We start from the raw sequence: 12,941 nt of genomic DNA, 5'->3' as shown, positions 1-12,941 counted from the left end.
TAAATTTGATAAAACTGTAAAACGCTCATAGTCAGATATATGACCTATGTTCTCTGACAGACGGGTTAACATGATATTATTTGAAGTAATCGCAGAACATCCTCATAAATTTTAGACCGCCACGACAGAATTTATACTTTGATTAATTACATCAATTTCAATTAACAAATTTGTAAATTATATTAACTTCAATTAACAAATTTGCTTGTAGAAAAATTTCAAAAATAATACGCTCGATAAAACATCTCTATTCCATCATCCAATAAAGAATAATTAGTAGTGTGCGGTGATTTAGTATAAATTATTATTGATACATTAATCAACAGTATTAATTACAAAACATAGATATTAAATAAAAGCAGAGTATGTAAAATGTTGTATTATAAGTTTAAACGTAAATCACCAATAAGAAAAGTAGGTAAAAAGAATGCGGAATTTTCACTTTTAATCCAACTTTTGATGACTTTCAGTTCTGCATATAGGAAGCAATACTTGATGATGATGACTAATGTCACAGAAATCAAATGAAAAATTCTCTTGCAAGCATATTGGAAAATCATTGACGAGGTTGTATTCAACTGTGTAAAGGATGTGGTTGAAACGTAGCGGAACGTTTCCGTTATACATTTTTATCCCTCGTCCGGTCCAATCTTTGATGAGCAACTACCGGGATAGCAATTCCTCCCCACGGATCCATAATAAATAATAGGTCATTCGAGTTGATCTTGGTCTTTATCGAGCAGGCTGATTGGCGTTATCACCCGAAGATTTTGTAGAACGACTGTGAAAGAGGATCGAGAGCTGCGGCTGCACTCAGTGAACAAACAGACACGGATGGAGACGTCGCTGTTAAGAATTGCATTTCTCACTTATCGCATAATACTTTGTAGAGATACGCGATTTCAAATTCGCGACTCTATTGTGTGTAGTGTATAGTGTACGCGGGAGCTCTCACAATGCTGAATTATATTAGAATAGCGATCCGTAAGTAAAACAATAAAATCGAAGCTTTCCTAGTTGCCGCAACATTAATAATTAATGCCAATATATATATATATATATATATATATATATATATATATATATAATAAAAAATCTGAGATTCTTGTAATTAATTTTAATAATAGTTCTTTCATTTTTTCCAAATAATAAAAAAATGAAGATACAAATTTTATAAATTGCATTCTCTCTTTATATGTAAAATTAAAACTTTGTTTAAGATTTGTATGTAAAATTAATTTTATAATATAGATTTAATATAAAGCTTGATAAATATCAATTTATTGAATACAAATAGATCATGAACTTTGATCGTTAAGAGACAGAATGATAAAAGAGATAAATTTGTAATAACTCTAGCCTACTTATTTATATCTAAATATATCTTCTTCTTCTAACATTACAGTTAGATCGTCATTATTTGAAGTCATTTTGAAATATGACTTTTTGTTTTATTCAAAATTATATGCATGATCATTTTCTTGCTCATGGTAAAACATGTTATGCAAGTCAAATAAAATTTCCATGCAATAGCTAGAAAGCGATTTATTTAGAAAATCTGTAATAAATATCTACTATTACGGTTTAAATAAGTGTCGCAGGAAATAAAAGAATTGTGTATTAGAAAATCACACAGTATGAGCTAATATCTGTTTTTAGTTTTTATTCTTGCTCTTTAATATTTTATTCATTGATAGGATACTTTTTTAGCACATAATATTTAAAGAAAGAGAATAGAATATTATAACGTCATTTTATATTGTGTAAATTGCTATTTTACGCGACTTAACATGTAATAATATTTAACTAAATATTTTTTTGTATCTTTTCAAAAAATTAAATAATAAATTACAAATATAATAATTGTAAATAATAAAATAAAATAATTACAAGATGTAATTAACTCATTTTATAATTAAGAAATGTATCAAGAAATGTATCAAGAAATATATCAAGAAATAAATAATCTGAATAATAATCTAAATCCAACAAAGTCAAATTATTATTTCTAAATGAATCTATATTTACACAAATTCAAAAATTGGACAAGTTATAGTCAAAATGTTAAAAATCGATTTTTGTTTTAATAATCTGAATTTATTTATTTTTTTTATTATATATATATATATATATTTTTTTTTTAAACCCCGAATTTTTGTATAATTTTTGTAATATTTTAAACATCAAAAAAATTTATATGTATTAAATTTATATATTTAAAAAAATATTAAGTAACAGGTGAAAAATTTGTATTATTTTTTTTTTCAGGTTTAATTGCAATAGAGATGAGGGACATCTTAGAAGCAATTAGACAATGGTGTCTACAGGAAGTGTGGTATGTGAGAAAAGGATTACAGAACATTGCTACAGCGGACACAGCAGATCTACCACCGGTCTTATTGCCGACACGGCCAAAACGTAATTTCACTATAGAATCAATACTTGTAACGTACCACGGGCTGCTCCCGATTCACTGGAGGTGGCCTTAACTCATAAATTTTACTTAAAAATATAACTAGTATGCCATAATCGTTGCCATAAATTTAAATATGTAATTTGTCGTTGTTATTTTCGAACCATCAAATCATCTGCCAAAATTTTTCTTAAAGATTGTATCATTTGCAATTATTAATCAAAAACATATTTTCAAAAACATGCAATTGTATTACACAAACCTATAAATAATTCAAATCTATTAAGGCGCGATTTTATCAGATCTGTCAAAAGATATAAATAATTGATATATTTTACATAATAATCAGAATATTATCAAAACCGCATTTTTATCTAATTAAATTGCATGAAAACAAATCATTTTAAAATATAACGTTAGAATTGATTTTTTTATTAATTTTTAATTAAATTATTCAATTAATTTATTTTTGTTTGTAAAATTAGTTATGTTTATTACAATTCAATTTCTCACAAATCACATAATTCCTTCCTGTTTAATTAACTTGTTTAATAAGAATTATTAATTTCTTATTATGTTTTATTAATATTTTTCTTGATATTTTTATTTTCTTTACATTTTTATTAATCGCACTATAAATGTCATCTCAGTGAGCATATAGATAGTAGATAGCAACAATTTATTTTTAATCTTTCATAGATTCAATTGTTGATGTGTATGATCATAACTATCGTATCTGCTTTTATTTTAACTATTAAAAAAATTTCTAATTAATATTGTCAACAAATGAAAAATCGTTGTCCATTAAAGTCAATAAAAATAGAATTTTTCATAATTCAAAGCATATCCCGCGTCATTGCAATTTATCTGCTTATAAATATGACACTTAACATTTTAATAGAAAATAATACTTATCAATAGAAAAAATAAATTATGGATGGAAATATTATACAATTATCGATAGCAATATCAATTTTTTTATAACATTTACGTTTAAATGTATATTTAATTCAAATAGTTTACTAATCAAAAGATTTGCATATAGATTAAGATGCATTTTCATAGACAAAGATATCCATATATTGTTAATAATACTTTCCAATACTTTTTTCTGTGATTTTTTAAATAATTTTGTAATATACAATTTTCAAAAAATATTTTTTGAAAAGCACAAAAAATTGCAATAAAAATAATTAATGTCAAAGAATCTCTTTAATATTATATTATATTATATCAAGATTAACTAAACATTTCTTAATTGGCTTGTTCCACATGTTTTTATAATAGAAATTTCGTCGATTTATTATATATTTTAATTTCTTTACGGACAGTTAAAAAATGAATCAAATGAATAACAAGATACAAAAGTTCAGAATCTGAGAAAAATGTAATGCTTCTACACGTCATAACAATTAATTACGTCATTGTGGTTTTGTTCGCGATAGATGAATATAAAATCAACTGCGCAACACGTGGATTATTGAAACAGAATTAATGAACAATTATTATGTAGAATTTTATATTAATAACTGGCATTAGAAGTTGAATCAAGATTATCTTTTTCCCATGTGCGTCAAAAGTAGTCGATTACGATGAGATATATCAATTCTACATAACGATGCAGAGTCCACGTTAATACTTATAAAAACTCTATAACTATTCTTTTTACAACTGCAAATTACAAAGTTAAATTTTATACCTTATTAAAATTTATCCAAATGATCGTTGATGACGCATGGGACATACGCTTTACATGTTGCTGATATTGATCAGATATAAAAAATATATATATAGTGTAATAAATAAAGTATACATTATATAATTTATGAATTAAAGTATATATGTAATTTTATATATATATTCTATATTTATATATATGTATATATACATATACATATACATATCTCTTTTACGATATATATATATATATATATATATATATATGGTGTGTGTGTGTGTGTGTGTGTACATATACGTTTCTCTTTTATGAGATGCATAATTAACTTTTTGTTACACACACACACACACACACACACACACACACACATACACACACACACACACACACACACACACACACACACACACACATATAAAAAATAAAAAGTTAATTATGCATCTCGTAAAAGAGATACGAATGAGCGTCTTCGTATCACTGTCGACTCCAAATAATATAAACCCAGATCGTAAATTAGAAATCCGGTTCTGTAGGAACTCTCATTAATTATGGTACGCCATGAGTGCGAATTCAAATGAATCATGCGAAAAGCATAAATTAGAAAGATTCTCAACTACTTAGAAATTTTTTTGATAAATGTTTTCTTTCTTTATTATTTATGCTATTATGCTTAACATTATTAAACTTGGGATATAATTTAGTTTATGTTTATACATTCTTCTTTCTAGAAATTATTAAGTACAAAAACACAATTAACATCAATCGAATCAAAAATACAATAACATCATCTATGTAATTTCATTACATAGTATTCATAAAATATTTTTTTATTAACATTAAAACAGATTAATTATTATGCACATTTTTTTCTGAATATTTTATTTAACTGTAGATCGTAAAAATACATAATATTCTGAATTTGCAAAGAAGAATATAGAGAACCTCTATCTTTACGATATTAAAAGCAGTATCTGCAACATGCCAATAATTATGAGCCGGTAATAGCTAATCGTTATTGTGGAATCTTTCCAATTTTTTTTCTTTTAAAAGTGTGATGTCATGTCATTCGCCCTTTTCTTCTATCTCTTTTTCGCACAAAGAATACACCATACGATACGTTCTCCAACACAATGTGCTTACAAGAATTTATTTATCAGAAGAACTAATGATTTTCTAGAAGAAATATAAGGAAAACATAAAATGACAATTTATTGTGATTTTATGAAGTATCGTGAGTAGAAATAAAAAAATAGAAAAAAGTATAATATAGAAAAATAAATCATGTTATAAAAATTTTAGTAGCTTTACTATTAAAAATTTTTAAATTTTAATTACATGATAACTACAATATTTATAAATATAACAATTATTCAACAATTATTTCACTAAAAAAAATCACAATTAAATTTTCAAATCTAATTATTGAATAATTATTATTTTCATATTATGCTTGATAGATAATTCTACATACAATAGGAAATAAGATAACGGAAAACTATTCATGCATCCCTGACATATGAAAAATTCTATTGATAACTATAAATTTTTTGTCCTTGAGACAAAGTTAAATGGATTAGCACTATCGATGTATAATTCAAACCGAAATGCCACAATGGTCGTTAAACTTCCGCAAGCTATCGTCTTCAATAGCGTCATACTTATTCATATACGCGTCATAATTATTCATACGCACAGGTGCTTTATTTTTGGCCACTGTCACAATTGTCCGTCTGTTTCGAAATCGTCGAAATCAGAGATGAAATGCAGAAATTCCAATGCAATGCCACGTACGAAATATTGATGTCCGCAGAGTGGATCCGTGTGTCAAATCTTCGATGCTAATTTAAAATAGCCGAATCGGAAAGTCCTGAATACATCAGTATCGAATTATACATAACCTTCAATATATCAACATTTATAAAATATTGATGAATTATCTATGAATTCTGTATAGTTCTTGATTTTGAGCTCATTGCAGTTTAATATAATAAAAAAAATTAATTAATTAACACAAATGAGAAGAGATGGAAAATATGAATAATAGAAATAAACTAAAAATTTTGAGTTATTAAGAAATATAAAAAAATATAATAAAATTTATGTAAAAATAACATTTTATTTAATGTTAAAATTATTACTTTTACATAAATTTTATTATAATTTTTTGTTTAATATAGAAAAGTAAATCTTTAATTTGAACTTATGAATTGAAATTGAATTGAAATGAAATTGAACGTTGAAATTTGTTAATTTAAATCAAGAAACTATAATTTTATTATTATTTTAAAATAACAATAGAGTATTTACAAACTATTAAACTCCTGAAGTTATTATCTTCAAATTAAATTTGATTATAATGTTAAATTTAATCGTGATATTAAACTTGACAATCACAGCATTAAACACTTTTAGAGAAGGAGAGAGAGAGAGAGAGAGAGAGAGAGAGAGAGAGAGAGAGAGAGAAAGCATAGATTACATAGCATATCCATGATTTAAAATACAGTTGCAATTGATAGATGACTTTTACCATTAATTACATTTTATCATATTCATGACATTAGGTCATAAAAATATACAATTATGATATTTGCTCGTGCGGATATGAAATCATAACACGCAATTTTTATGCACCATGCATTCTTTTATTAGATATCATCTTTTATTAGATATACTTTCTTTTCTAATTATTTAACGCATTTTAACACAAAAAAAAGAAAAATGTAAAGTAATATCTAATTACATAAATCATTTATATAATAGCGTAATACATTTATTATCTGGCAGAAACAAAGTATGTCTTATTTTGTATACATTAATGAAAAATGTTTTAAAAAAATTACATGTTAAAATATATTATAATTGTATTAATATAAAAAATAATTATATACACACACACACACACACACACACAAGTAATTTTTATTAAAATTTTCTTCTAAATTCTAATTTTTTTTTCAAACAAGATAAACAATAAGATAAATAATGTTTCATCATCGACAATTTGTTGTCATCATACTGGCAATCTTTTGTTCTATTGTCATCAAGAGAAAATTGGTCTTGACAAACGCGGACTGCATAATAAATACGCATGAATATCTAAACCAACTTAATGCATAATAATGTGACATAAGAGCGAAATAGCTCTGATCTTGTAATGTTTGTGCGTTTCTTTTTAAATTCGTCTCTCAACGTCGTGAATACGAATTAATATGTAGATGTCAACGTGGAAACGTGATTGTAAACGCGTGCCCATGCTAGACCACCCATACATGATAGCAACAGTTATCATTAGCACCATGACATTGAATATACATATATATTTGATATAAACAGCATAGATAATATAGACTGTTTGTAGCTCTTAATATTAGAAAGATCGATAAAAATTAACCTTTCTTATCAATGACTTTTTGAGATGCCCTCAAAAATGCTTCACGAAGAAGTTTGATCTTTTCGATTTTTATAAATCGCGAAAGCGCAATATATACTATTTTACAGTAAATCTGATGCAGAGTAGTCCGGCAAATATCTCCTTTCACTCTTACGACAAATATTATAGTGAAGAGATATTCGCATACTTATTTGCGTAATGTTATAATCTTCAGATTTTTGTAACGATTAATGATATGTCAATCATACGAGTACCGTACCGGAACAATCAATATAAAATTTTATAAGAAGCTTATGCCTAATTTAATAACAGTAATGCAATAAAACGGATGTGCGAAACAGTGTGGTAAGTTGAGCGCTTCATTAAGATATGGGCGACTTACGAGTTTGACCTCTTAATGCTGATTACAACCGTAAATCTTGATTTTTATTCACTTATCCACTTAACTTAGTACGTTGTATATAAATTATAAAATTTGCCTTTTCTAAAGTTTTTATTATTTTTTCTGCAAAAAGTAGTTTTGCATGATTTTTCGTAACTCAAATCAGAAATAATGAAAATTTTATATAAAGACTTTTTTCTCTTGAACATTCCGGTTTATATCTAATCAAAAAAGATACGTGACATTAGTAAGAAATATAATTTGCAAAGAAATTTAAAAAATTTGACTTAAATATTCAAAATATCCTTTTATAATGAAACTCATATTTAAACACATATTTTGGGTCATTTGTGTGACGTAAAATATAATTTTATGATTTTATAAAATCGATCTATGATACCGATTTATGATACCGATTTGCATGTTATAATTTGCTGCTAAAAATCTACATTAATAAAACAATAGTTTTTTGTTATCAAAACTACTTTTTGCAGAGAGAATAATAAAAACTTTAGAAAAGGCAAATTTTATAATTTATATACAACATATTAAGTTAAATAGTTTTTGTATGCAAATATCTTTGTATTTAATATTTAAATCTTTTCAAATGTTCAATGCGTAATTATACTATTAAAGTTTTTTCTTGTCAAATATTGTTTATGAATTATCTATCACTTAAATCACTTTAATCACTTATCTATCACAAAAATATTATTTGTAAACGTGCCAAAAACCATATATTCCTATTTTTAAAACCGAGTTATTTGCATAGAAGACATAAATTAAATAAAACAAAAACTGGAACATTATCTCTATATTCCGGATTTTATAGTTTTGTTCTTTTGAGGAATCATCGACGATATTAGCGGACGATATTACCTTCAGCGGAAGAAATAGATAAAAATTGACCAGACGAACGGTTTCTAATCGACGATAATTTCGATTATTTTTTTCTTTTACTCAATTTCTTTTTTTGTAGACTTAACGGAAAATCAAGAATCGCATGTGAACTTTCTTAGACGACACAGTTTCGAGAGAAAACAGAATAAGACGGAGTCTCTCTCCCACGGAACTTAATCTCTATCAATAAATACAAAGTTCCGATATATGCAAACTCATAATGAAAACCTTCATTGGTTCCAATCGATAGATATTGAAATATGCATCTCACGTTGAAATATTTATCAGTATGCGCAAAAAAATTAAAAATTTCCGTAGTGTATTGGGATTCCATATCTATCGGTAAAAGCTAACAGAAAGTTTCCGTTACAGCGAAACTCAGTATCTATTTGTAGGATTACACAAAGAGCAAAAAATTTCTATTGCGTGTCGGAACTTCAATATCCATTGATTAAGGCCAACAAAAGATTTCCATTGTATCAGAATTTATTTATTATATGATAGAGATTAACAAAGTTTCCGTGGGAAATTCGTATTCCGTTTTCTCGTAAAATTGTGCCATAACAAGTTTCCAAGGTCCTTCCACTTCCATTAACTTTATATAAAAATTTAAATAAATAAAAGTAAAGAAATTGACGTTATTAGAATCATCCGGCCCGGCTCCCGATTAGTAACCATTCGCTGGCTAAGCTTTTTATTCATCTCTTTCGCTGGAGATGGGTTTCGCCAACGGTTTCGCAAAAGAAAAGAATCGGGGAATCCTGAGGACTACAAAATATGTACCTGCCTCGGATATCCGTACATTGACTTTCGAGTGATTGTTGCACCGCCTCGGGCACAAGACCGTGGTTTTATTTTGCTTCTTTTTTTTTTTTATCTCTGAAAAATCAGAGTCCTTCCTCTCTACGACGGGGGAATGGAAACGGCCAGAATGGCTCCAAGTTAAATCAGTGACGCGGAATTATGTCGCTATAATCGATATCGGGAATACAACAGGCGGATAATCGGGAAATCCGCTCTAACGATAATGCCAATGGCCGCATTCAAGCTTCGTTGACTATGAGCGTTTCGATACGGGGTTAACGGGACGTCGAAAGTCAAAATTACATGTATATGCACAGTCGGTGATGTGCTCGCAGTCCGTAACAACGTGTGTTAAACGATTACACGCCGTAGAAACAGATATTAATTAACAGGTGCGATCTATCAGAGATGAGAACTAATTAAAGAAAAGTTTTCGTTTGCACTTTTACTTAAGATCGTGTAACGTAATTACTTTCCTTACGTACATTACTATCATTATGTAAATAACATCAAGATTCTTTCAGATTCTGCTTAAGCTTATAAATATTAATTAACTCGAATCTTGCAAAATCAATCACTACTGAAAAGCTTGTATCTCGAAAACTGCTTATATCACAAAAAAAATAATAATTCGTAATTTTTAAAATGTATCATTCTTCGTTAAAAACAAAGCATTAATACTATTGTAAAAGATATAATAAATATCTAGATTTATAAAACTATCAGGTTTATTATAACAATTTTATGATTTGATCAATATTTCGCCCATTGTATTTTAATCTTCTATCTTCTATCTTGCAATAGATGGGGATTAACATAAACTCACCAAGAAAAAGAAATATATTCCGATTTTTTTTCCGTTTAAGATATAGAAAGGCAAATGACTACAAGAGCCGGAAATATTTTGCGTATCGCAAAACATTTATTTGAATTTTTTGACCTTGAATATTGCGCAAGGCCGTTGGCTGTGAGAACTGGTAGAGTTCGCTGAGTTGCGAATTTGCGCATTCACCGCTTTCGAGGATGTCTGCATTTATGGCAATTCGGGGTTATCAGATATGTTAAAATCTAATTTTACTCCGCCCAATTTAATTCCGTGTTAAACCTGTCCTGTCCAATAACACATTCGCCATGCGAGCGTGAAACGTCGTTCACTCGAGACGCTGCTGATTCGCAGGTATAAACCTAATGCAAAATTAGATATATTCAAAATCAAAAATTAGAATAATAATTGCCATAATTGTCATAAAAAATGTAAAATATTTTACTTATATAAGAATTTCAGTATCTTGAAATTTAGATAATTATTATCCTCGCTGTACCGTATTATAGTGACACGTGTAAGTTATAAACAAAGATTTTCTCTATCTTTCAAATTACTGAACGTTTTAATACTGTAATAAAAAAAAAATAAATTTTCAAGTTAACAAGTTTCTTTATAAACCTGTTTAAGAGTTAAAATAACTCAACGAATTAAAAGCGTGCGTGCTAATTAGATGACTAAACAGGATGTTAATCAATGGAAAAGTAGTGTTAAATTTCCGAGCAAATGTCTCAGGACGATAAATACGTATGAGTAAGTGGGGAATTAAATATAATATAAAAACGCTAGTGGGAGATCGGTATTGCGTGCGATCAGATGGGGAATCTCCCATGTGGAATCGGCAAATGTTACCGGTTTGCCGCTAACACTACTGAATCATGAAAAAAATCGTGACACATCGATTCATCATGCGCGTTGAATGACGTTCGATTGCACGAACTTACGGGAACAGAATCGGCAAGGACGGATCTTGTGAAATATATATTTTCAGCGTTGGCTTACAGCCGAATTACTTTGGCCAATGGCGTAACACGTCAATATTAAAAATTTTTGCAACCAATAACGCCACGAGGCGATCGATTAGGACTTCGATTACGATTTTTATTTTCTTAAGTAATTACGTCGAGACTGTTTTTCTCTTAGAAAAGTACGCTTATGCGGAAACGCGCAAGTTTAATAAATACGCATTCGCTCGATGTTCTGCTGCGCTTCGTCGTTTAATCGATCCAAATTGCATAATAAGTGCTATCGGAAAGTTACGATCGTTTCTTGCGAGATTGCAGAACGCGATTTTCTTACTCTTCGCAAAACATTGCGTTGATCGCCAAAGATATTACGTATAATAGATATTACGTATATCAGACTGAGCAACAAGTGGTCCAGAAACATATTAAATATAATACAAATAGTAACTGGAGCTTGATATATATACATGGTGAGGTGAAAAAATACTCAAACTGGTTGTGTAAAAACAAACATTATTAGATATTGAAATAAACACTTAATCTCTCTCAAGGTAATTTCTTTCTGCAACTACACACTTATATCACCGGTTCTGCCATTGCTGATAACATTTTTTAAATTAATTTTTTGTGTTTTAGATGCTTCGTTTTGATTACATTAATCTTGTTGCCTCTTTTTCTTTTCAGTGACAAGTTTAATAGAGAGAAGTCATGGTCAGGTGAGCCATGTTAAGTGAGAATACTAATTACAGGGATGCTGTATTTTACCAAGAAAAAACTGCATTGACAATGAGCTGTCTGAGAGTTTCAAGTCTCTTTGTGTTGCATGAAGGGGGATTTCAGATAATGTTTTCATAAAAAAAGTATAAGCAGAATTATAATATCAGTCCAGGTATTTCTTTATTGCACCGTGTGCATCATGTGAGCGACAAATGTCACACAATTTGTTTTTAATGATTATTTGATTTTGTTACACACGTCATATATATATACGATTTCAATAAAAACAAACATTAATTAGAAATTTTAATGAAGAGGATAAAATTTGATTTTTCTCCATCGATCCTCTATTTACTCGTTGTACATTACTTATAAATGTTTTCTTATGTGATTTATTTAAAGTAAAGCAATGATGATATACAATTCAGCACACATCGCAATGTGCAACGTAATAATATATAAATATATTTCTATATATACAATATAAAATTAATAGCGAAAATGCGGAAGTTTAAAGCAATGTAATTCGTACAAGAGAGTGAAATATTATGGTAACCGAATGAATAAAATTAGAAAACAAATCAAATTTTAAATTAAACTTACTGCCGTTCACTTCAATTTACATTCGTAATTCGTCGGGGAATAGTTTACGTTCAATCGCATTGCATTGCACTTTCTCCAAGATTCGGGTTTTCAAGATTTCTATTCGCCCGCCGTAATCGCGATTATTTCGTACGCCTTCTGTTCTTTAATTTATAGCTCTCATTAAAAGCACTCTCCTCGTTGCCGTATTTATACTTTCAACGAATAATATATTGTATAGCGTATAATTATAAACAGGTCTCCGAGTATGGGGTGCTTGATTTTA

The 12,941-nt window shown here is 28.2% G+C and overlaps 1 long non-coding RNA gene across 2 annotated transcripts; it reads left to right on the top strand.

Moving 5' to 3' along the window:
• The first annotated feature begins 731 nt into the window (after positions 1-731).
• Positions 732-12,377, top strand: LOC148937084 (uncharacterized). Of its 2 annotated transcripts, none has more exons than XR_016138743.1 (3): positions 732-984; positions 2,269-2,479; positions 12,041-12,377. It is a non-coding gene; the product is annotated as an uncharacterized LOC148937084 (long non-coding RNA). The 2 variants fall into 2 exon arrangements; XR_016138745.1 differs by having other exon boundaries at positions 766-984; positions 2,269-2,418.
• Positions 12,378-12,941: the final 564 nt, after the last annotated feature.

This window comes from Pogonomyrmex barbatus, unplaced genomic scaffold (assembly GCF_055798465.1).
Source record: "Pogonomyrmex barbatus isolate J1 unplaced genomic scaffold, ASM5579846v1 scaffold17, whole genome shotgun sequence".
Classification (NCBI taxonomy): Eukaryota; Metazoa; Arthropoda; class Insecta; order Hymenoptera; family Formicidae; genus Pogonomyrmex; species Pogonomyrmex barbatus.
Note: the sequence above shows the minus strand (reverse complement) of the source record. Positions and strands in the feature narration are given on the sequence as shown.